Source organism: Rhinolophus sinicus, linkage group LG06 (assembly GCF_036562045.2).
Source record: "Rhinolophus sinicus isolate RSC01 linkage group LG06, ASM3656204v1, whole genome shotgun sequence".
Taxonomy (NCBI): domain Eukaryota; kingdom Metazoa; phylum Chordata; class Mammalia; order Chiroptera; family Rhinolophidae; genus Rhinolophus; species Rhinolophus sinicus.
Genome location: NC_133756.1, coordinates 26,631,946 through 26,656,508, shown reverse-complemented (window position 1 = coordinate 26,656,508; position 24,563 = coordinate 26,631,946). Strand labels below are relative to the sequence as shown.

At 45.3% G+C, this 24,563-nt stretch overlaps 1 protein-coding gene across 7 annotated transcripts in view; it reads left to right on the top strand.

The window, feature by feature from the left end:
• The window catches only part of DAB1 (DAB adaptor protein 1), a 1,100,137-nt gene that overhangs the window by 14,566 nt on the left and 1,061,008 nt on the right, over positions 1-24,563 (top strand). Inside the window, exon 2 of one of the 7 annotated variants that reach the window (XM_074334768.1) lies at positions 20,534-20,619. The exons of the other annotated variants lie outside the window; for them this stretch is intronic. The gene's annotated coding sequence lies outside the window, so the exon portion shown is untranslated. The remainder of the gene's footprint in view (positions 1-20,533; positions 20,620-24,563) is intronic. 7 annotated transcript variants of the gene reach the window in all.

The following is a 24,563-nucleotide window of genomic DNA, read 5'->3' as shown; positions in this document are numbered from 1 at the left end:
ATGGCCGTGCCAGGTATTGGTCGTGTCAGTCCTGGATCTCAGGTGACATCCTTTGGACCCGGGGTGACTCCCAAGTGGAGGAGACAGAACTGGAGAGATTATTCTGCCACAACCACTTCCCCACCCCTCCCTCTGTACACACCTCACACACGCTCTACGTAGAAGCAAATTGAATTGATGACCCAACCAGGACAAGAGTTCAGGGCTCCCCACCTGAAAGCGAGTCTGTCAGCTGCCTGCACCGGGGGAGCTCTGCTTCCTCTTCTTTTTACCCTCGGAGCCAAGGTGCTCAGCACACCCTTGTGAGGTACGTTCGGGAGGGCCTTGAAATGGGAGGTTTTCCTGGTGAAGCACTTGAACGCTGGGCTCCTGTCCTGCTTCTGCAACTTCATATCTGGCCTTCATCGAGCTATGTGACCTCTCTGGGTTCCAGTGTCTATGGCTGTAACATGGGGATGATAATGATTGGATCTCCTCCACAGGGTGCTCGTGGGCATGAAGTGAGATGAACACTGGGATCAGAGTCGTGTCTTATTGAATGTGAGGGATGATTTTTAATTAGCCCCATAACTCTCCAGTCTCTACACAGATGAGGATACCGAGGCTGAGGGAAAGGGGGCATTGACTTGTCCGGTGTTAAATAGCTATTTATACACCTCCGCTGTATTGCTGCTTCCCTGTGATCCAGATCTGAGAGGCAGGCCTGGCCTTGAGGATTTTTTTTTTTTTTTCCCCCCCGAACAGATAAATACCTGTCTGTCTCTGTTTTCTCCATTTCCCCTAGGTCTTTTTCTACAGATTCTAGGAATCTCACAAATATGGAGCTGGGTAAAGGTCGCAGGCTCTGGAGTTAGTCATTCAGGGCTCAGAGCCTGGCCCCCGTATCTCACTCCTTGAGTGGTGTCCTTTTCTCTGCCTTAAGCCTTCATTGGCTCCCCATTGCCGCAGGATAAAGTGCAAACCCTTTGCGTGGCCAGCCAGCTGTGCTCCGGCCGGGGCAGGCTCGTCCCAGGCCGTCACCGGGAGCTCCTTCTGTATGTGCCCTGTGCTGGTTCCCTTCGGAGCCTTTGCACCTTTTGGGACACGGTTTGTTAAATGAATGGTGCTGAGTGACTTTAAGCTCTCTCTCAGTTTTCCAGAGCTGTGACTCTAGAACTTTTGGGGACTAGACAGATGGGCCCAGCAGGAGGAGGGCCCACCCCCTCCACCAGCTGCCTGTCCCCTGCCCTGGCCACCCTTGTCTTTCTCCCGAAGGCTGCCGGGCAGGCTTTTCTGCTCACAGGACTGTTTTCCACTCAGTGTGAAATCTCATTTTTGCAGGGCTGTCTCTCTGAGCCCTGCCTCTGCACACCCTGTGTCTTCCCCGTTATGTCACCAATCATGAAGTATCACAGTCCTGTTTACTTGTCTGGGAGTGCCAGGGGGCACAGACCATATCTGTTTTGCTCCCCATTGTAGCTCTACTGCGAGGCAGTAGGGAACCCATAAATATTTGCTAAAAGAATGAAAGCCTGAATGGATCCAGGTCTGCAGCAGTGGCAGAGAGGCAGACAAACAGTTCCAGGAGAATGTGCGGTACCGAGTCCTGGCACATCTGACGTCTCTTGCTCAGCTGACGGTAAACATCAGGCCGAGCCTTTATTTTTCTCATTATGTTTAAAACCCACCAGTCGCCCAATAGTATAATTTTCTAAGTGGTTTCATTTCAGCTCTGCTAATTGAAGAGAACCGAGCTCTTTTTGAAGGCTTGCTCTGTGTGTGGCTGTCACTGGTGAGAGTTGAGGCTGGTTGTCAATCACTGACAATAGCTTGCCGTTCTGGAATAATTTAAGTTTAGGGCTTTTCTTTCACTCAGGCATTCATACCCTGTTCTATGTTTTCATACTGAGCTGAGAGCAGTCTGGGGTGAGAAGCTGTCATGTGTTCCAGGAGCAGAGATGGAGATTTCTTTCGAGACGTTCCGATTCCTGTGGCCCACGGCTCAGGGTAGCTTGGGAGGAGGCCCCCAGGTTTGGGAGGCAGGCCTCTTGGACCCCAGATTTGAATCCATTGCTTCTCCATGCACTTCACCAGCGGAGTGATGTTGATACTGTTTACTCCGTTTCTGAGCTTATTTCCTTATATAATTAAAGGAGAGGTGAGTGTGTTGCACCAGAGATCATGAGAATTACTGAGACGATGAGAAAACCTGGATGAGAACAGACACTTTGGACGCAGCAGCTCTTCTTGCCGGTTCCTCATACTGCACGTGGTGTCTGCAGGTGTCACATTGCAGACGGGGCCGCAAAGGGCATGAGGCAGACCTGCGTTCAAATCCCGGCTCTGCTACTTCACTTGCCAACTGGCATACGCTGCGTGAGTCACGTGCGTCTAGAAGTCCTTTACAATGAACTGGGGAAAGTGGTACCTGCTCATCCAGTTGTTACGGGGATTGAAATTATGTGAACTATCAGCATTGTCAATCCTCCATGAATATTAATTAGTTCCTTTTCCCTCCTCCTCTCTCCATTTCAAACTAGGTACTTTATGTTAGGAGGATGGGGAGAGAAAGAGAGAAGCAATGAAGAAAAGGCTCCCTGCGTTATGCTTCACATTAAAGAGGCGAGCATATAAGCATTTGCATAGTATTTTTGGTCGCACCTACCTGTAACTTGTGCATTTATTCAACAGATATTTACTGAGCATCTACTAAGCGCTACGTGCAGTTCTAGGCACTGGGATAGAGCAACACGGAAAACAATAAGTCTGCTCGACGGTGCTTACATCCTAGTGAGAGATGGATAATCAACAAAAATTTCATAACTTTTTCATACATGTGAAGGGAACTAAAGTGGAAACAACGACAGAGTTTGCTATTTGTATACGGAGGGGCAGGGATGGCTGTTCTGAGAAGTAGCATTTGAGCAGAGCCGTTCTTCTTGCTGTTTCTGCCACCGACAGTGCCACCCCCCTCACTGGTCACTCTCCATTGATCAGCAGCGTCCTAGTCATCAGAACTCCAGTCAGACATCACCTGCTTTGAGCCCTGCTTCTGCTCACCTGTCGAGGCAGAGTTAGTCCCTCCCTTCTCTCTGCTCCCACAATACTTAGACTTATTCAGTCAGTACTTGCCATTGTTAACGTGTTTCTCTCCCATTCGATCAGTGAGCTCTTCAGTGTCCTGCGTTCTTCTTCCTTTCAGTTCCAATGTCAGGCACAGTACGGGGCACAGAATGAGCTCATTAAACGGTCCATGGAGGGAGTGATGACAGCAGCAGATTGACTCACAGGTCAGCCCATCCTGAGCACATTTGGGGGCAATGGGTAGGTAACCTGAGTGTGCCCTGGAGAAGCCCACTCAGCTATGAGATGTGGACTTTGCTCTCAGAGCTAAGTGTGCACTTGCTCAGGCAGGGGACTCATCTTGCAGCACAAAGTCAACTTGGTTTCCAACCTCGTGGTTTGCAAATAATCTTGCTCAATATTACAATCATTCTACACTGCAGGCGGGGGGCCTCTCGGCCATGGTTTTTACCTCCATCCAGCCTTCCTCTCCTCACACCTCAGCTGCCAACTCTACCAGCTTGTTTCTTGCCTACGTAGCCTGCCCAGCCCCATCTCCATTCTCCTCTGCCCTCCCTCCTGTGTGGCGAAGCGGAATGCGGTATTTGAAGACTTGAGTTCAGCGTTTAGTTCCGCCGGTTGCCATGTGTGTGACTGTGGCCCGCGTCATTTCCATTTGCTGGGCCTCAAGTTGTTCTCTTCGAAATCCTCCTCCTCAGCCCTGCCGATAACATATAATGTTTGGGCAATAATGCTACAAGTTAGAGTGTCCGAAGGCAATATATGCATGAGGGATAGCTGAAAGAGCCCCAGATTTCATTTCTAACTCCTCCACTTACTGGCTAGGTGACCTCGAGCAATTCACTTTCTCCCTCTGGACTCAGTTTCCTTATATATACCATGGAGATGACAATAAGGGAGCTGACACTGAATCTTACCATGTGCCAGGCACTCTTCTCAGTACTTTATCAGCTCATTTACTCCTCACAATAATCCTATGAAATTGGTACTACAATCATCCCCACTGCACAACTGAGAAAACAGAGGCACAGAGAGGTTAACTAACTTGTTCAGGGTCACACAGTGAATAAGAGGCAGAGGTCGGATTCAAACCCAGTCTGTCTGCAGCCTACAGTGTTTACCATCACATCATACTGCCAACCATGATGCTATAATGCCTACCTTGCAGAACTGTGATGAGGTGTGGAGAGGCTAAATAGAGAATATCTACGCTATCGTGATGTCCCATCAATATTGGTATTATTATGTTACACCTCCTTGGAATTTAGCACAGCCCAGGTTTAATAAAGTCTCTTTTGTTGCTACCTTTGGCCCTATGTCTGCTTCTTTAAGCTGTCTTCTCCATTAAGCTGTGCTTTTCAGAACTGGGCATTTATCTGGACCTGCTGTTTTTCCACCAAGCTGGGATGTCATGAGTAATATACCAGAACCTTCTTAGGAATCCTTTTTACAGGGTGCCACTTCACCCTTTGTATTGGATCTTTGCTGGTGGTCACACCATTGGCGGGGCTGATGTTAAATAAGGAATTGAACTTTGTTGTAGAGGTGGGTCCTTTCTGAGTGCAAGGAAGGTGGGGTCAAGTCTGCAATTTTCTCTTGCTCCAGGAACAAATACTCTGCTTGCTCCTCGAAGCCGAGGGGTCTCAAGAGATGTGGGGGTTGGTGGTGACCCCCAGCCTGCTGGCGATTACACACAAAGCTGAGAGCAATTTTTAAAGGCCCTCGCCATGTTGCTCTGGCTTTAAAAATTAAATGCTCTACCCTGAGGTGTTTTATTCCCAGACTAGCTGAACTTTAAAAGGATGGCTTGGAAGTGAGAATGCCTGATGACTTCCTGTCTGCAGGAGCTTCCAAGGGTAGGAAAGGCCAAAGGAAGGGAGAGAGGCCTCATTCTTTTTGTCCACTTAATGAAAAAGAAATCCGTCTCGGTGACTGAATTCCGCAGCGGGGGAGCCCTGGGAAGGATCGTGAAGCAAGGCTGTGGTGGGGAACACAGGATCTGACAAGGAGGTTTGTAGTCTGCGGGGTACAATGCAAGGAGCACCGGATGGGAAGGATGGCAGGCTGGGCTTCTAATCTCACATCTGCCACTCCCCATTTGTGTGGCTCTCGGTAAGTCACTGACCCTTTGGGAGGTATTGCATTCCGTCTTCCATATAAAAACAATGCAGTAGGTGGTTAAAGCAGAGTTTGGAGTGAATCCTAGTTATACCACTTACTCCCTGGGTAATCTGGGGAAGTAACTATCTGTCTGAGCTTCAGTTTTCATATCTGTAAAATGCTGGTTGTGGAGGCTCTGCCCTTGTTCATCCCGTGCTCAGAATGCCCCCATCACCCTCTTCCCCCTGGTCTCTGCATCTTCACCGGCTATCCTGTATTCCTCCTTTGGAATTCAGCGCTACCTTCCCTTCGGGCGGAACGCCTTTCTTGATGCCCAAGCAGATTGAAATGCCTTCCCTCCCCCCAAGCCCAGTGCTCCCTTCACCCCCAGTGCCTCCCCTTGTCACTGTGCTTATCACTCTCTGTGATGGCCTTGGGGTCCAGGGTCTGGTTCTTCTTCCGCCCCTCAGAGCCCACACGGGGCTTGATTCCCAGGTGCAATCTCTAAATGCTTGCTGATGGAATGAATGGATTTCTTTCCAGCTCTGAAATTCTGTGCTTCTAAGTTTATTTCCCTTACGGGTACCTAATTTCCAAAAACAGACATAAAATACAGTTGTCTTCCTTTCACAAACAGGCAATGATACCACTACTTCACACTGATATGGAAATTCATACTTCACAAAATATTTTTTCACGTTTATTACCTAGTACCCTACTACCCAGCAGCTCACCAACACAAGTTTCGAACTACTTCAAGGCCACTTCTCCAAATAGATCTAGTTTTCAAACTATTGGAACCATCTCCAGGTAATGCATGCTTGCCTTGAGCTGACCCATCCCCTACCCCAGATGGTATTTTCACCAGTCATAAGGTATTACTGACCCCTGGGTAATTACCAAGTTGGGCTGCGGGTCACCCTGATGTCAGGAGTCCACTTTCTTGATCTGGTTTTTAAGCACCAATATCTCCGTTAGGTATGTGATCTCCAAATTCACAGGCTTGCAAAGGAGCCTGCTGTTGAGAGAGTTGTCAGCGGGGGGAAAAAAGAATGCAAGATTGTCCAACAGAAATAAATTGCGGAGAGTGTTTTGCCAAGCCATCCAAGCATTCATACATTTGCTGCTGTATGCAGAATAGTGAGGAGGGAAGGAGACGGGAGGGGAAAACGGGCAGAGGGAGAGCTGAGCCTGGCTCACACCCTGGGCAAATCAGAGCTCTTCCCTCCCTTCATGTCCCTCTTCTCCAGAAGATCCCCACACAGGATGCACATGGTATTGTTTCCATCTTGGTTTATTTTCTCTCTGTGACTTTTTCCTATTTGCTTTAACACCTGATGTGCTACAAGCTAGAGGAAAACAAAGAGAGCTCAGTGTGCCGTGGGTGTAGGGCTTGAAGACAGTGCTGGATGCTAAGTAGGCCTTCCTCAGCCATAGGCCATTTTACCACGGCTCCCCTTTGCTGCCTGAATCTGTTTCTAGACCCCACTTAATTCTGAATATGCTATTCCCCTGCCTGGGATCTTGCCCACCCAAATTTCCTTCATGGCTCACCTGTAGTTTTGTTCCCTCCACAGAGCCATTCCAGCCTTTTGCAACCATTTCCCTCTCTAACTGTGGATAGATTTGCGGTTAAAACTCTAGAGATGGCTATTTGTTTCTGTTGCCTCTAGTTTCCTTCTTTGGACTTTTTTCTTATGTGTACATCAGATAACTTACTTTTAGGATATTCCAGAGTTGTTAAAGGAAGAATAAACCTTTCTTCAGATATTTCTGTACTTGAAAAGAACTGTGCTCTTAGCAGGCTCTGCAATCTTGGACAAACAGTCAACACCTCTTTTCCACAGTTTCCTCTTCTATGAAATGGGACAGCAATGCCTACCTTATAGAGTATGTGTGAGGATTACCTGAGTCAATATGACTAGCGTCAAGGGCTGTGTCTGGCACTGAGTGGCAATCAATACGTATCCTCAATAAACACTGGGTTTCTCCAGAAGACATTGGTAGGATATTGTGCCAGGGACTAAAAGGATGGTTTTATTAGGGTCTGTAGGGCCAGATTGCATGGGTTCAAATCTAAAATCTACCATCCTCCGCCTAGAGCAAGTTACTTCACCTCTGTAAGCCTCAGTTTCCTCATCTGTAAAATGAAGGTGATCATAGAGCTTGGCTCGTAAGGGTTATAATCCATGGAAAGCATTTGTTGACGTCCCTTGCTCTGAGCAAGTACTCAGTAAATGTCAACTGTTTTTGAGGAAGTGGATGATAGTTTCATTGGTTTTCTTAACAGTCCTATTGCATTCCAACAGCTCTGATGAGGGAATCGTGGCTCGCCTTGGAGATTCTGGGGTCCACATCACACCTGTGATAAGGCATATAAGTTAGCAAGAAGAGCCCAGGACTTGGCCTGCTACACACCCACCTTGAGCCCAGCTTCTGAGCCTTTCTTATTTTGTGGTTTCGAGAAAGGACACCTCTCCCAGCCTCCTTTCTAGCATCGTATTGATAGAAATGGGATGACATCTACCTTTAATGATAAACAAAACAAGCAAACAAAAAAACCAGTGCCAGCATATGCGAGAGTACCTTTTGACCTGAAAATTGTGCTATAAAAGAAAGATATTATATATCTGTTGTTATTACTCTTACTATCATCAGCCAATCAACATTAATGTAACATTTCTCATGTACCACTGGGCTGGGTCTCAGGAAGTTGCCAACAGTTTTTGCACAAACTAATTGTGGTCAGCGGAAATGCTGTGAATACTGAAATGGCTAGAGCTAGTGTTCCACTTGCAGGCCAAGCCAGGGCCATCCCAGCGTGCTTCAGGCTCAAAGCAATCAGTCAATACTGGGTTTCTCCAGAAGAGCTAGAGATGAGCAGTTAGCAGACCTGCCAAATCCTGGCTCTGCCTCAGTGTGAGTGTAGCCAAGCCACTTCATCTCTTTGAGCCTCAGTTTTTTTGTTTGTTTTTTTCTGCTACATGGGGATTAACAATAGCATGTCTTGCCCACTTTCTGAAGTTCCTGTGAGGGTCAAATGAGACGACCGGTGTTAAATTGCTGGGACACTGTACCACACAACATGAGCTATGACACTTCTCAGTTCCCCCCTTGGTCTTCAAGGTTTTGGAAGGGAGTGAGTCTTGTCTGTGTTTTCTCAATGTTCATAACATCACATTCAGCAGATGCTCAATAGCTGGCAGTAGTGAATAAAACATTGTTGCTCTTCATCTTATTAATAAGCTTTATTACTCTCACCCCCCCTAAACTCCTTGCCAAAAATAGTGCTATTCCTCTAATGAGGTTGCTTTTAAGCTTTACCCATTGAAGCTGCTACTACTACTATTACTAATTGCTACTGACTATTAACCACCTACTATAGTGTCAGCCCGTGTGCTGGGCACTTACTCTGCAGTATTTTCAGCATGCAGGGCGCTTCTGTGAGACAGGTGTGGACTGGAGGCTCAGAGAAGCAAGGGAGCACTCGCTCAAGGGCACACGTCTTATAAGTGGAAGCGCAAGGATTTGAAAATAGTTTGTCCGATGGCAAATTCTCAGCTTGTTCCCCCATCCCCACCGTCACTGGGGAGCCAACAAGCGGCCGGATTGTCCTGAAATAGCCCGCCGTTGAGGGAGGCAGTGATTTCTCCTGTGAGTGGATTAGAAGTAATTCCCACTTTGAGAACGCAGGGGGTAGGAGGAGCAGACAAGCCAAGGTTTTAAAAAACAGCCAGAGAAGCAATTCTTCTTTCAAAGGGAAAAAAAAAAAATAAAAAGCTGTATTTGGATTCTTTTTTACACATCCAACCCAGCAGAAAATTGGTTTGCGGAGGATGTAGGTCGTGGCTGTGGCCCGGGCATCTGGACGCCTCACACTGTACACTGTATTACCGGAGTAATATCGTGCACTTTATTAGCACCAGCAGGATTTGGGATTCCCAGGGGGACTGTTCTTTGCTGTCAGATGTATAAGGCCATTTAATCTCTTTTATCAGATCTGGTGCTGCCTCCCCCACCCCCACCTCCTCTTGCAGACCAATAAAGAGAATTTCTTCAGATTCATTGCTGTGCAAACCAGCTTTTAAATACTCCTCCACCCCCGCCAACTCCTGAATCTAATAAGCAAGCAAACCTTGAAAATCAGCTTTGTGCAATCGAAGAGCAGTTTTCTCAGGAAATTCGTCATTGGAACTTCATCTTCCTGGGGCAGAGACTAGAGGAAGTGGTGGCTAATTATGCCGAGCTGGTTCTGGTCTCGCCCAGGCACAGAGATCTCTGGGGACAAGGTTGGCATTCTTTCCTCAGAAACCCAATTACACCTTTGGTTCTGGCTGGGAGAAATGGCTAGCGTCACTGGACAGAGGAGAATTTTCTCTGGACAGAACCTGGATATATGCCAGGCCTGTTTGGGGACCATTTTTGACAGAACCAAATAAGATGTTCAAGGGTTCAGAGAGATGTGTGTTCAAAATCCAGTTCTGTGCTTATCCCTGGGGGCTGTGCTATTTACGCACATGTGCAGTGTGTGCCAGCCCTGGGATTGGGATCTGGCACATAGGGGACCTTGGGATTAAGACGTAGCTCCACATCTGGAGAGACCACAGTCTTGTGGATAAAAGACATGTCTGAACAAATGCCCTCAACACAGCGTGATAAGTGCTATGGGTCACACAGCTCAGAGCAGGCATCTTGGAGAGATGTCTAAGCTGACTGCATCCTTGGGTTAGTCTCTCACTTCTGAGCCTTAGTGTCCTGAGCTATAAAATGGGGTGATGATACCTACCTCGAAGGTCCCTTTGGGAAATAAACTACCTACTGTATATAAAATGCTTAGCCTGGTATCTACCATATAATAACTAATACAGGTAACCCCTGTATAACACGGTTGTTAGGTTCCCCCAAAAGTACATGTTATGTGAATCCGTGTTATACGAAACAAAGAACTAGTATAAAAAAGGGGGTTAAGTTCCAAAAATTTAAAAACCATACTATTGTATTTTTTTAATTAAAGTTAATCGGGGTGACAATTGTTAGCAAAGTTACATAGATTTCAGGTGTACAATTCTGTATTACATCATCTATAAATCACATTGTGTGTTCACCACCCAGAATCAGTTCTCCTTCCATCATCATATATTTATAATTAAGAGAAATATCTTTACTAAAGCAATTTTCAACAAAAGTATAACATATTAATATGTATAAAATAATGTTTTCTTCGTCATCGCTACTAAGCACCATAACAGAGGGTGTTTTCTTTTTGACAAGATATCTTCATCCTCTGAATTTAATACTCCACGAACAAAATGGATTTAAAATTCTAATAAAGTTTAAAATGCTGCAGTCAAATCTGATACAACATGCACACTCGAATGAAAAATTTCAAATGAGATATCTTTTGCTATTAAAAGCTTTTATTATGTTCCGTGTTATTTGGGGATTTCCCTAATTTCAAATGAGACATTTCTTTGCTGTTAAAAGCTCTCATTACGTTCCGTGTGGTTCGGGGATTTCTCTAATTCTCAAACCGTGTTAGAGCGAAACCGTGTTCTAGAAGTGCCGTGTTATACGGGGGTTACCTGTATTACTTAAAAGAGGCAAAGGAACTGAATAATAAAACTAACAATCCTTTTCATTTGTATGACAGACTGGACAGAATTGTGGATAAAGATCTGGGAGACCCACATGTGACTCAAGTCTCTTCTTAGCTGTGTGACCTTAAGCACATCACGTCACTCCTCTGAACCTCACGCTCCTTTTTGTCAGATGGGGATTAGATGGGGAGGATGAAATAAAATAGTTAAATGGGAAGGGGCTTTGCCAATTTGAAGGTATTGTGCATCTAGAAGGAACTAGAGAGTTATCATGAGGACTAATCAGTACAGATGATACGGGCAAGCCAGTTCTGCAGACGGGAGGATGTCATGTTCCCAGGAGGTGAATTGGAGGTTGAGCAAGCCCTGGGCTTGGTGCACTGGCTGTCTCTCTGTGAGGTACGCGTTTAAGCAGAAGTTCTCAACCGTGGTGGGAAGGGAGGAGAGAAACAGTATAACAATTACCCGGGAAATTTTCCCAAAATGTAGAAATATGTACACACAGCTCCCCTTCCCCCCATCCCACCTGCTTGCCCAGGGCTTATCAGAATCTGCAGTGGGCATTGGTGAGATGCATTTACAAAAAGGCGATAACCCCTCCTCCCTAAAACTGAGTTCCACAGTTTCAAAGAGCATTGAAAAGCCCGCTTGATGTTAAACCCCCATCTTTCCACCTCTGGTCATTGCCATTGTAGCCCATTAGACCATCTATCCCTGTGCCTAGCGTGTTGTTCTAGTGGATTAAACCCTCTGTCTCCATATTTGGCTTCTTCACCTGCCATTTGATCTGGTGCATCCCGCCAGTATCTAGCCCGTGGGGCAGTTTTCAAACGTAGGAGCAGTAGATGTGTGAATCACAGGGCTATGGAATCCACAGGACCGACAGAGCGGGCACAGCTTCATGAGCAAACCAGGGTTTTGTGAGTCCTGTTAGAAAACCCTGAGCGGCGCAGTCGTGATGGGCGCTGCTGGCCGTCCTTGGCACAGCCCTGTACGAGCAGCGCCACCCTGCATTTGCACGGCTCTCCATGAGGCAGAAAGCGCTTGCCCACACACTATGCCAGTGTCTCTCAGGCAACCCTGTGAAGTCACCAGAGCAAGTGTCACTGCCCCACTTCACAGATAAAGACGGTGGTTTCAGAGAGGTTAGGGGGCCTGCCTGTGGTCAGTTAGTGCGGGGTACAGCCAGCTTGGTGTGGAGGCTTCCTGTCCACCATGCACTGGGCATGTCTCCTGCACTGGACGCTGTGTCAGTGTAAGGAAACGTGACATGGCTTGCTTGCGTGCCCCAGTGACTGTTATTTTAGACAGGACATGCTCAGGAGCTGGCATCATTTTACAAGCTGGTACTGAGAATCTGTTTAAAATTCCATTCCTTGCAGTGCATCCCCTTGAGTCATTCTCCTTTTGTTTAGGGTCAGGTGTTTAGTTCTGTAAGGACCTGTGAGCAACGAGTGGGCGGATCATTTCTAGCAATATATATGTGACCCCACCACCCCACGGGAAAACAGCACCACACGATACATTCTGATTTATATTTCCTCAGGCGTGTTGCAGTGCAGTGGGGACTTGGGGAAATAGAGAAATAGATGTATGTGTGTGTGTATATGCATTTGTATGTGTACAAGTGTGTGTGCGCGTGTTTTTAAGAAGACGTAACTAACACCAGTACACAAGAGAAAACCACAGCTCTCTAATAATGTTACTGGGTTTAAAAAAGAAAAAAAGAAAATCAATTCCGTAGCTTTTCACCCGAGTCTGCCAATAGCCACAAGGATAAACCTTGCACTTCGTTCAGTTTATTACGATGTATTCACATCGCTAGTAAAAGAAATATGTGTAGCAAACCCTTTCTGAGGACTTAGCTTGTGCTAGCACTTCCTGGACCCCCTTTTATATCTTATTTTATTGAATTCTCCCAGATCTCTATGACAAAGTTATCATCATCTCCATTTTAAATGCGGGGCATGGGTTCTGTGAGGCACAGTGACTTCTGTCAAATTGCGTGGCTAGAAAAGCCCCGAGTTCTTCAGTAGACAGGACCTGGACTCCAGAACCAGTGTTCTTTAAATTGCCTCAGGGCTGACTCTACAGTTACACATTTCTAGGTTTTCATTTTTTTAATTTTCAAAAAACGTTACTGTGTTGAAGGGTTCTCTTCCTTCCTCTTTCTCCCTCTCTCCCTCCCTCCTCCTCCTGTCCCACCTCCTCCCTTTCCCCTTCTTTCCCTCTCCCTCTCCCTCCTCCCGTTCCTTCTCTCTCTCCTCCTCCATATGTATCTCCCCTGCTCCTTCTCTCTCTCTGAAGAAACAAGTGCTCTTTGCTCTCCTGGAATGATACCCTCTCATGGCTAGAAGAAAATTTAAAGATCATTTATTTTAAACCAGTGGTTCCCAGCCGTGGTTCACATTAGAATCACTTGGATTTAAAAATATTCCTGCCTGGGTCCCATCCCAGACCAATAACATCAGGAACTCTGGAGTCATCATTTTTTTTTAACTCTCTAATTGATTCCAATGTGCAGTCAGGATTGAATACCACTCATCTAGACTCACTGGCCATTCCTTCTACAATATCCCTGCAAAAATTGCACCGTCTTACGGTAAATGCCCCCGGTGGCAGAAAGCTGGCACTGCTAGGAAGGAGCAGATGTCATTTCTGAGCTCCTCTGTTGGGGGAACAAACAACCACAACAAAACACAATCTCGTTATGGGTCAGGCAGTGTCACGTGTGTTATCGTGTAATCCTCGCGGGGTTTTTGTTATTATCGCTACTTTATAAACAAGGAACCCGAGGCTCATCTGGTCCTTCATTTAACACATATTCACTGCATTGACACCTGCTAAGCGGAAAGCCTGTTATAAGCACTGGTCATGCACAGATGAACAAGACAGGTGTGGCCTCAGGGAGCTTTCTTTAGTTGGGGAAGATGGTCGTTAAAAACCAGACTGCACAGCTAACTAAGCACAGGTGTAATGAGAGTTTGTAAAAGGCGGATCTGGCCTTGTGTATGTAGGGGAAGGGAGACCAGGGAAGGCTTCCTACATGAGCATCCCTGGGCTGAGCCCTGGCAGACCAGGAGGAACTGACTAAGGAGGGGTGGGCTGTGCGGGGGATGAGGCAACTGTGTGCAGAGGGCCACAAGGCAGGAAAGTGCTGCTGCTTCTGAGGACCTGGACAGTGGCCAGCACGTCACTAATACTGGGAGAGGGACCCCAGAGGTTGGTGAGAGTGGAGGATGGGCAGGCCCAGCTGAGTCTGCTCATTCAGGCCAGAGAAGCCTGTGAAGGATGTTAACCAGGGGAGGCATGGCCAGATGTGTGTGTCTAAGTGCCCAGCCAGGAGGTGACATAGATGGGTCATCTTCCATTACCCCATAACTTCCTGCCTTTCTGCATGTAAGAAGCATTCCCTCCCTCCCTCCTTCCTGTCCCTTCCTTCCTTCCTTCCTTCCTTCCTTCCTTCCTTCCTTCCTTCCTTCCTTCCTTCCTTCCTTCATGTGCTCTGAGGGGTAAGCTAGAACCACACATCAGTAGCTTCCAGTGGGAGAATCCCATGTGACGAGAGGAGAACGAGTCTAGACAGAAGCCTCATGAGCCTTAGGAAGCTGAGAAATGGATACAGGGTTCCTCTCTCTTTATTCTGGTGTTCATATTGCTGTGTTCTTAAGGATAACATGTATTTATTTTAAATTGAAACAGACAGAGATTATTACAGATCTAACTGAAAATGGAATGGCTAGGATTGTGGGGGTTTTACACTTTAGAAAACCACTTGGAGAGTATAAAAAACCCTGACTTCAGTTCCTTTCAAAAAACCACCCACAATCTAAAAAGAGAATCTTAAACACTGGGTGTTGTAGAGTCTGCTTTTAGGAAGTGTGGATGTTCGTCTCGGGAAGTCTGGGAGGTGGACGTTTCTTCCTGTGTGTAAAAAGTCATGCACAAAAGCCCCCCCTCCGGGAAGGATGCACAGATTGTGGTTGTTGCGTATTTGATTGAAATATTTTGCTCCATTGACTTTTCTCTCTCCGTTCTCATTTCCCAGCACCTGACACAGGCAACACGTAGGTGTTAGCCCAGGGATTCTCACCTGGGTCCAGGGACAGAGGAACCAGCAGATACAGGCACTCACAGAGGCATGGTCCGAAACACAACACACTCCTGGCCTCTGGCTTCCTTACCTCCTGCACATACACACGCAGACAACAAACACCCAGCACGTTACCTTCCCTAAACCAACACATCCCTCACCAGGCTGTAGAGTGAAAGCACGGCCTTCGGAGCCAAGCTGACCTGATCCAATCCTGGCCCCTCACCATGACTTGGACAAGCTGCCTATACTCTCAACCCCCATTCTTTTCATTTACAAAATGCAGACAAGACCATCTAGGACTGTTTGAAGCATGGGAGTTAACATACGGAGAATACCTGAAACGTGCATGATGCTTCTTCTAATGATGTGCTTGTCACAGGACTCTTGCCAAGATAGAACTGCCCAGATCACACTTCAGTTCCCGTGATACAGCAATGAATCCTAACTTCGGGTGCCCTGAGAGCACCCATCCGAACTCAGCCCCTTTCTGTTGCGTTTTAGACGCCATCAAAGCATCTGATTTTTCTTTCCATCACATATCCCAAATATCTGTCTCTTCGGCCTCAGTTTCTCTTGCCGTTTCTGCCCAGCACGAGTATAATGGTCTGTTACCTTCCTTTTGGGTTGGTTGGCCTGTAAAAGTTATAGTCTGTCTGTCTGCCATTCCATCGCTCCGTCGACCCACCCGCCCGCCCACCAAGGTCAGAGATGCCACAGTCTGATCTGTGAGGTATGAATGAGGGGCAGAGGGCTGAATTATAGACCCACATTCTCTAGGAGGGATCTGCTCGTCGCACTGGGACCTGCTGCAGAGGGCAGGGCACCATCTAACCTTCGGAAGTACCACCTCTGGGAGGGAAGGCCATGAAAACTACATCTGAAACCAGCACCCTAGCAGCTCTAGTGCAGCCTACATTTGCGAACCACTCATTAGATCATGGAGTACTTCACTGTCCTGAGGAGCATGGCCTTGGGGCTTTGGGGGAACTTCAAGGAGTAATTAGGTGGCCTGGTATGGAGATGTGCAGAACCTGGCTTATGAGTGAACAAGTGTGGTCATCTGACAAACCTTCATTCATACACTTGTTTAGCAGAATGTCTGATCTGTGCCAGGGGCTGTCTGGCTGCTAAGGATGTGTCAGTGTAAGAACGGATGAGACCCCTGCCTTCAGGAGGCTAACAGTCTAAGGAAGAGAGACAAAGGATGACCACCCAAACACACAGACCAATAAGGCTAGCTCTTGGAGGTATTTGTGCTGTGAAGAAAATACCGTGTTTCCCCGATAATAACACCTAGCCGGACAATCAGTTCTTTTGGAGCAAAAATTAACATAAGAAGATCCGATCTTATTTTGCTGCAAGACCAGGTATAATATAATATAATATAATATAATATAATATAGTATAGTATAGTATAGTATAGTATAGTATAGTATAGTATAGTATAGTATAATATAATATAATATAATACCGGGTCTTATATTAATTTTTGCTCCAAAAGATATATTAGAGCTGATTGCCCGGCTAGGTCTTATTTTCGGGGAAACACGGTACTATCGGGGTATGGGCCAGAGGTTGACTGGGGTTGGCCGTGATGGTAACCAGGGACGGCTTTTCTGAGCGGGGCCGTTTGAGCTGAAGCCTGAATGACAAGAAGGAGTCAGAGTTGCAAGGATCTTGGAGAAGAATGTTAGGCAAATGGAACAGCAAGGGCACAGGCCCAGACACACTTGGAGTGTTTAAGGGACACAAAAAAGCCATGGTGGTTTTAGCCTAAAGAATCAGGGAGAGGGTGACAGGAGAGGAGAGCAGAGATGTCTGTCTTGCAGATCACAGTAAGCCTGGGGTTTTGACGCTGATGGTCTCAGGAAGGCCCGTTTCTGCAGCTCTACCCAGGGGGCTCGGGTGGGAAGCAGAGCATCTCTCTCTCCAAATGGCCTTGATGCTTCGGCCTCTCTGACAGAGGCTCTCTGAGACCTGCCCATGCTGAGCACTGTACTGCTGGAAAGAAAACCCCAGGTGTGCCTTTCTGCCTCGTGTGGTTAGATTTTCTAGCATTGCTCACTCGCTTTTGCTAGAAGCCAAAGGAGTCCTGTTGAGGCCACAGTGGCCTGCCCTGTGAGCAGCTACTTTGAGTCTGCATGTCTGGAAAGGATGATCTCAGTCAAAAACTCAGCCTGGCTCCAACCTAAGCCATAATCTCATTTTTAAAGAAAGTTGCAAAAATGTTGCTCCTACAAATCCACTGCTTCTGAAAGCTAGCAAGCTTGTAAACAAGAATAGAGAGCAGTACAGAAATAAATCTCTGTGTTCATCCATTGTTTGACAAATACCCAAAAAGCTGATGCTGAGATCATTGAGGATTTTTACTTTGTTCAATCCAATGGTTACTTTTCAGATGTCCAGGCAGAATTTAGAATTTTATACAGGAGACCAACTCCATCTTTTGTTTCCTTCCTTCCTTCCTTCCTTCCTTCCTTCCTTCCTTCCTTCCTTCCTCCCTCCCTCCCTCCCTCCCTCTCTCTCTCTCTCTCTCTCTCTCTCTCTCTCAAACAATTTTTTATTGTGGTAAAACATACATAACATAAAATTTGCCATCGTAACCATTTGTCAGTGTAGAGTTCAGTGGTATTAAATAATGCATAATGCCGTGCGACCATCACTACCATCCGTCTCCAGGACTCTTCGTCTTATAAAACTAAAACTTCTATACCTATTAAGCAATACCTCCCTGTTCCCCCATTCCCCCAGCCCCTGGCAACCACATTCAACTTTCTGTCCCTATGATTTTGGCCCCTGTAAGTAACGCATTTAACAGGAACTGGCTCATTTCACTCAGCGTCATGTCCTGAAGCTTCATCCACGTTGTACCATGTGACAGGATTTTGTTTTTTTATCCATTTATCCATCAATGGGCACTTAGTTTGCTTCCATGTTTTAGTTCTTGTGAATAATGCTGCTGTGAACATAGGTGTACAAATCATCTCTTCGCGTCTCTGCTTTTAATGCTTTATCCCAGACGTGGAATTTTTGGATCGTATCGTAGTTCTATGTTTAATATTTTGAGGAACCATACTGTTTTCTGCAGCAGCTGTACCATTTTACATTCCCATGAACAGTGCACAAGGAATCCAAATTCTTCACATTCGTACTCCCATGTGGTATTTTCTGTTCTCGTGATGGTAGTTGTCCTAACAGGTATGAGGTAGTATCTCATTGTAGTTTTGATTTGCATTACTCTAGCGATGAGTAAGGTTGAACATCTTTTCATGTGCATATTGGCCATTTGTATATCTTCTTTGGAGAAATGCCTATTGAAGTTTTTTGTTCATTTTTTAATTTGGTTGTGGTTTGTTTTTTTTTTTAAATAACTTTGAGTTTTAGATGTTTTGTATGTATTTCCATCTTTTTCAACCCTTTTGTTTTGGCTATTCTGCTGCCACACTCTCCTGGTATGCTCATCCTCCCTTGTTTATCCTTCTGAGTCTCCTTTACCGGTTATTAATACTGAGTGTAACCTCTAAATGCTGATGTGCCTTGCAGCTTAACTATGATTCAGCCCTTGATAAACAAAAGATATGAACAGGGTATTATGGAATCACACAATATGGGCACTTGTTCCAAATAGGGCTTCAAGAAGTCAGCAGGCTCAGAGGGCTCATGAATAAGAGCTCCTGATCTGAGAGAGGGGGCAGTTCCTGGTAGAGAGAATAGCCACAGCAAAGGTTCAGAGGATGTAATGGCATGGCACGCAGAATTTGGCATTCTTAGAACAACACATTTTTGGTGGAAGGCAGTGGAAAATAAGGCTGGCAAGTTAAGCGGAAGCAGGTTGGAAAGGTTCCCGCCCCCCCAAGACTATGATGAGACATTGAAATGTGACATGTTTTGCATTTTTGAATGACTCCTGTGGCTGCAGTGTAAAGGATAGAGTTAAGGGGGTACAGTACTCAGGCAGGGTTACAATGAAAAGGCGCTTGGAATAATCCAGGTAAGAGATGGTAGTGGCTTGGCCTAAACTGTTCATAACAGAAATTAAGAGGGGCAGATGGATTCCAGTGGATGGACATGAAAAACAATTAGGAGGTGAAATCATCAGACAAAGAGATTGTTGGACTAGGAGAGCAGGAATTGAAGTCCTGATTCAGGAAGGCACAGATGGGGACTCCAGAATATAGACCCTTCAGCAGTCCAACAAGGTAGTTTGGCCTTAGCCAAACTCGTATGACCCTTCCCTTTGAATTTCAGGCTTGAAATCTCTCTATTATGAAATATGTGGGCTGGAAAAGGCATCGGTGATTCTTTAAATTCCTCTTCTTAGTGCTGTGGAAACTGAGGGTCACGAAAGTTTAAGTTACCCAAAACTCTTCACTCCCGTTCCTGATCATATCAAATTTGACCTCTAGAAATGCCCAGATCACTGCAGGCTCTTCTTTCCCAACATCAGATACTTCCCTGAAGATACTGATGTTTGAAACACAGCTTCAACGATGTGTCTTTCCCTGCAAGTGTTCTAGCCTTTTTCTGTGATTGCCTCTAAGAATTAGCATTCGAAAGCAGCACAATACCACGTGAGATTCAGGTTTTCTTAACCACGTTAGATTGGGCACACCAATAACCCCACCCTTCCAACTATCTCTGTTGTCTTATTCAATAAAAGTTTTCAACAACCACCTGATGTGTACCTGAACGGAACTTGAATCAGCAGGAATTAAAAATCATTCCAATGTATTGTACCCTGGCTCACGCCTTCTTTTTTCACGATGAAGTGTTCCTCCCAATTTGGGGGACAATGGGAAGAAATGAAAGCCATGAGGTGTTCTCCTCCATTGGGTTCATGTAAGATAGGATGATTTTAAGTTCCTGCCCACCAGCTGCGTTTATCTTAGTTTCAGGAGCTCTAAGAGTGGGGGAGATGGTATTTCTGTAACCCATGATGCACCTAAAAGAAGAGGCATATAATAAATGTAGTACGGGTTGTGAAAGCTTCTCCAAACAAAGCAAACTAACCAGATGGCGTTGATGTCAGGGCTTCATGCAGAATCGCCTGAGGGTGTCAGTACTATAGGCAATAAGACTGTGAGCCTTCGGTCCAATCCCCTGGATGCCAATCCTCGCTCTACTACTTGCTCACTGTATGGTCTTTACACGTTAACTAACTTTCCTGTGACTTACTTTACTTATCTGTTAAATAGGGATAATGATGCCTGCACCACAGGATCATTTTCAGGTTAAATGAGTTGTCAAACAAGGTAATGCAGACAAAGCACACAGTACGGTGCTTCGTCCCAAGTGGGTGTTGAATCCGTTCTTTTCTGGTTCCCAAATGCGATGCGGCTCTAAGAGACTTCCATTGGAACCAGATGAAGAAGTGGTTCATTAACAACTGGCCCAGGGAGAATACACTCCATGGGAAACTGCAGGGTCATTAAGCACCAATGGTGGTAACAAGGCCATTAATTTCCCAGGGTTTCCTTTATAGAGCCACACAGTGAGGTGATGCTTAACTCAGCGGGAGGGAAGGGCTTTGGTGGGGTCTGGGGACAGGAGATCACAGCTGCTCTGTATGGCAGGCTGGCTGTGAAATGCCGGAAGGATTGTGCACTCACTGTGTCTGCGCTGTGGATCATGCCTAAGGACAGAGCATCCGAAAATCATTTCTGTGTGTTCATTGCAGGCAGTGAGGTGTGAAGAGCATTGACTTTGGAGTCTTCGACCTGACTTTGAATCTCATCTCTGCCACACCTAGCAATGAGACCACGGGCAAGTTGTTTTACCTCTTGTTGTCTCAATTCTCTCACCCCCAAAATGGGGAGAATTGTCGTTGCTATGACGGCAAAATTAAAGAATACAGGAGAAGGCATTTGGAGAATATTTTTTAAACCTTAAGTCCTAGGCAATAGAATGTATGATCTTATTATGATTGTAGCAGTTTAAACTTGTGTCTTTTCTCACTTCCTTCTATTAACCTTCCCTTTCTCGACTCCATTTGTTTGCTTGAAATAGTAGCTGGATGAGCTATTTCTAGCAATTGTTAACTACTCACGCTTTGGCTAAAATCCATTACAAAACTCACAAAGCAAAGAGCAGGTGCAATGTGCTCTTCAGAATAAGTTATTTCATTAGAATGAATTTCTGAATGTGAAAAATCAATAGCGCTTCAGAGGAAATTTCTGGAAGACCTGAAAAAACCCCACATATCACCATATTGATTTGAATAGAATGTATAAAATAATTTTAGCTCTGGTTTTTTTAAGCAACTAGGACAAAAGGGAGAGATTCTAGAAGTTATATAGATAACTGTGTCAGACAGTGGAGACATTAGTTGTTTCTTTTTTTAGGACAAATTTTAAGTGTAGAAATAACTCTTAAGATGTTTCACAAAGCTCCAGACACCAGGCCGATGTTCTTACTGTGGCTTATCAGACCCCATATGATTTGGTCTCCACCTGCCTTTCTGGCCTCATCTCTAGTACTCCCCACCTTGCTCTCTCTGCTCTTGGGTTCTATTTTACCAAAGCATGAAAAGTCCTACCTCAGAACCATTGCCAAGTTGGTTCCCTCTGCATTGCAGGCTTTCTTCCCTAACTTCACCTAGTTCATTTCTACTTACTTTTCAGAACTCACCTTAAGTAACATTTCCTCAGAGAAAGTGTCAAGGCCCCCAGATCCCCCCTGCTTTCTCCCCATCCCCAAGAGCACCCTTCCCTTCAGAGAACCTGTCTCCGTTTGGGGTGAAGTATTTGGTCATTGTTATTTTTCAACCTGTCCTCATGTGAGCCCCCCTAAAGGCACAGGCCTTGTTAGTTGTGTTCACCAACAATACCATGTACCTAGCATAAGACGTGGCACATGGTAGGTGCTAAAAAATCAACTGGAATCAACATATGCAGAATAAATGAATATGTGAATCCTCTAGAGCACCACAGCTTCTCAAACACAAGCCTGTGGCACCAGAAGGTTCTCTCATTGCTCATCTTCGTCCTGTCAATAGGAATGATCTGGAAGTGGATGCAATATGTTTTCTCAGCTCAGAAAGAAAACATTGATCAGGGAGAATGCTCTGCTATTATCTTTACCTATTGACCCATTTTTTTTTCCCTGCGGGATAAAGTCCAGAAAATTTCTCACGATATATCAAATGCTCCATGATGTGGTTTTTGGATCACCTTGCACCATTCTCTGTTCACAGCCTATGCTTCTACCATGCATTCCTGCTGACAGTTTCATGAACACCCCGTGCCAATTCTGGCTTCTGTGCCTTTTTGTGCTCTTCCCTCCCCCTGGAATGCCTCTCCCTGGTGGGAAGACATGCACCATAAGGTCAGGAACTCGAGCTCTGGAGTCAAGCAGATGCTTAGGTGCTAGATCTGGGGATTCTTGCAACTCAGTTTTACCATTTTAAAACTGGGACAATAATATCCACCCCCCCCCAGGGCTATTGTGAGGATTAAATTTGATATATATATATCTCAATTGGTTTATTGCTTTGACTCGTACTTATGTGCCCAATAGATGGTAGTGCTGTTATTATTTTTATATCTCTCAGGAAACCTCTTCTCATTGTCAGGTCAGAAGTCATTTGAAGCCTTTTCTGATTCTCCCGGGCAGACTAAAAGGAACTTTCTCACTCCACTTTTTAGGTTCCTCTGTTATAGAGGCATTCCAAAATTCTTTAATTGTCTACAGATCCGCTTTCCCATCAAATTGTGATGTGCTTAAAGACACCATTTAAATACTCCCCAAATGTGTTTTCAGCACCAAGGACAGTGCCACATAGAGGACTAGGTACCGGAGAAATATCTTTTGATGCAGAAATAAATGAATTAATCCTAAGACAGCTAGAAAATGCATTCGATATAGCAAGGAAAATTGGACCAGACGTTTTGATTGGCTCTTTAATTTGCTCACATGTGTTGCATGTACATCAATCAAATGTATTCAGCCTTTCTGCTGAAAGCTTTGTACAGTTCTGATAGTACTAGTCTTTAAGAAAACATTATGCAATGGTTAACTGGCACGTATAGTTAATTCTCATCAGTATTTGCATTGGAAAACAGCTACTTAGCACATTTGCCAATGACTTTTCATAAGGTAGATTCCCCCCCCCCCTTTTTTCTTTTGTTAGCCTCGGGTTCTCAGCATGTGATGCTACAATGTTTTTGCTCCAGATTTGCAAGTGCAGTGGTGTTAGTTCTCAAATCAGTTTGTCACATTGAAAATGTTCTACAACAAAAAGGATTAATTGTTTTCCATGTGTAAATATTTTGAAGGGGAAGGAAGCCCATCTTCAATTGGATTCTCGTTGGCTGTAACTCCTACAACTCCAACCTGCAAGTACCTCTTTCGCCTTCATTTCCAAGCAAAAACTCCAACTCACCCTTCATACAGCAACAGAACAGATCAGCCTGTGGTTTTCCTCATATCCCATGTGGTTTCATGCTTCTGTACTTTTGTCCAAACTGTTCTTCCACCTGGAGTGTCTCACCTTACTTATCTCCTGACAAAGTCTTCCGTATCTCTCAAAATTCATTTCAGGTGGTACTTCTTCCAGGAAGCCTTCTTCAAATGGCCTAATGAGTTTTGGACTCCTCCTCTTTATTCTTCCCCCTACGCCTGTTCTTTGCATTGATGGGAGTGTCCGTGTGGTATGGGGAATTCAGCTTCATGTTTGAGAAAATATGTTTTGGGGTTAGCCCGAGGCTGAATTCGAGCTCCACTATTTACTAGCTTTGTGATCTTGGGCAAGTCATGGACTCTCTCTGACATTTCATATTCTTCCATGAAATGAGGTGACTTTACAGAACAGATGTGACTATTAATAAGGAAATCCATATTGAGTAGTTGATACAGCACATGACATATAAGAAGCATTCCATATATGCTGGGCATGATTTTACTGTTGGTAGTACTGCTACTAGTAATACTTCTACAACTATCAATATCAAAGCACTTACACACCATGCTAAAACTATCTTTTTAGGTATTTGCTTCTCCTACTGGACCTAGAACAACCAGTCATTTCAGGTTGCCCAGTATTGAGGGGATTCTCTCAATATGAAATTTTCAGTGTTAAAACTAGAATGGTCTCACGAAACCACGATGCGTGGTCACAATCAACTACACTGGCCCATAAGTGACTTGGAGGAGGGACTCTGATCTCTAATTTAATGTAGATTCGCAGTTCTGAGCGCATTGCTTTTTAAACAGCAACCTGCAGCGGTAGGCGTGGGGTTAATGGGAACAGTCTCATTTTTTTTTTTAACCGTATGTTTCCATACCCTGTAGTTTTCTTTATACTTCCCATCTGTATTAGTCTTCTAGGGCTGCCATAACAAAATACCATGGAGTATATGGCTTGAACAATAGAAATGTGTTTGCTCACAGTTCAGGAGCCTAGAAGTTCAAGATCAAAGTTCCAGCTGATTTAGTTTCTGCTGAGAGCTCTCTTCCTGGCTTGCAGACATCTGCCTTCTCACTATGTCCTCACTTGTTTTTTCCCCTCCTTGTGTGCACAAAGAGAGAAAGGGCAAGTTCTCTGATGTCTCTGCTTATAAGGACACTAGTCCTATTGGATCAGAGCCCCACCCTTATGACCTCATTTAACTTTAATTACTTCTTAGAAATAGAAGCACTGCTTCCAAACACAGGCATACCTTGCTTTATTGCTCTTCACTGTTGCGCTTCACAGATACTGTGTTTTCATC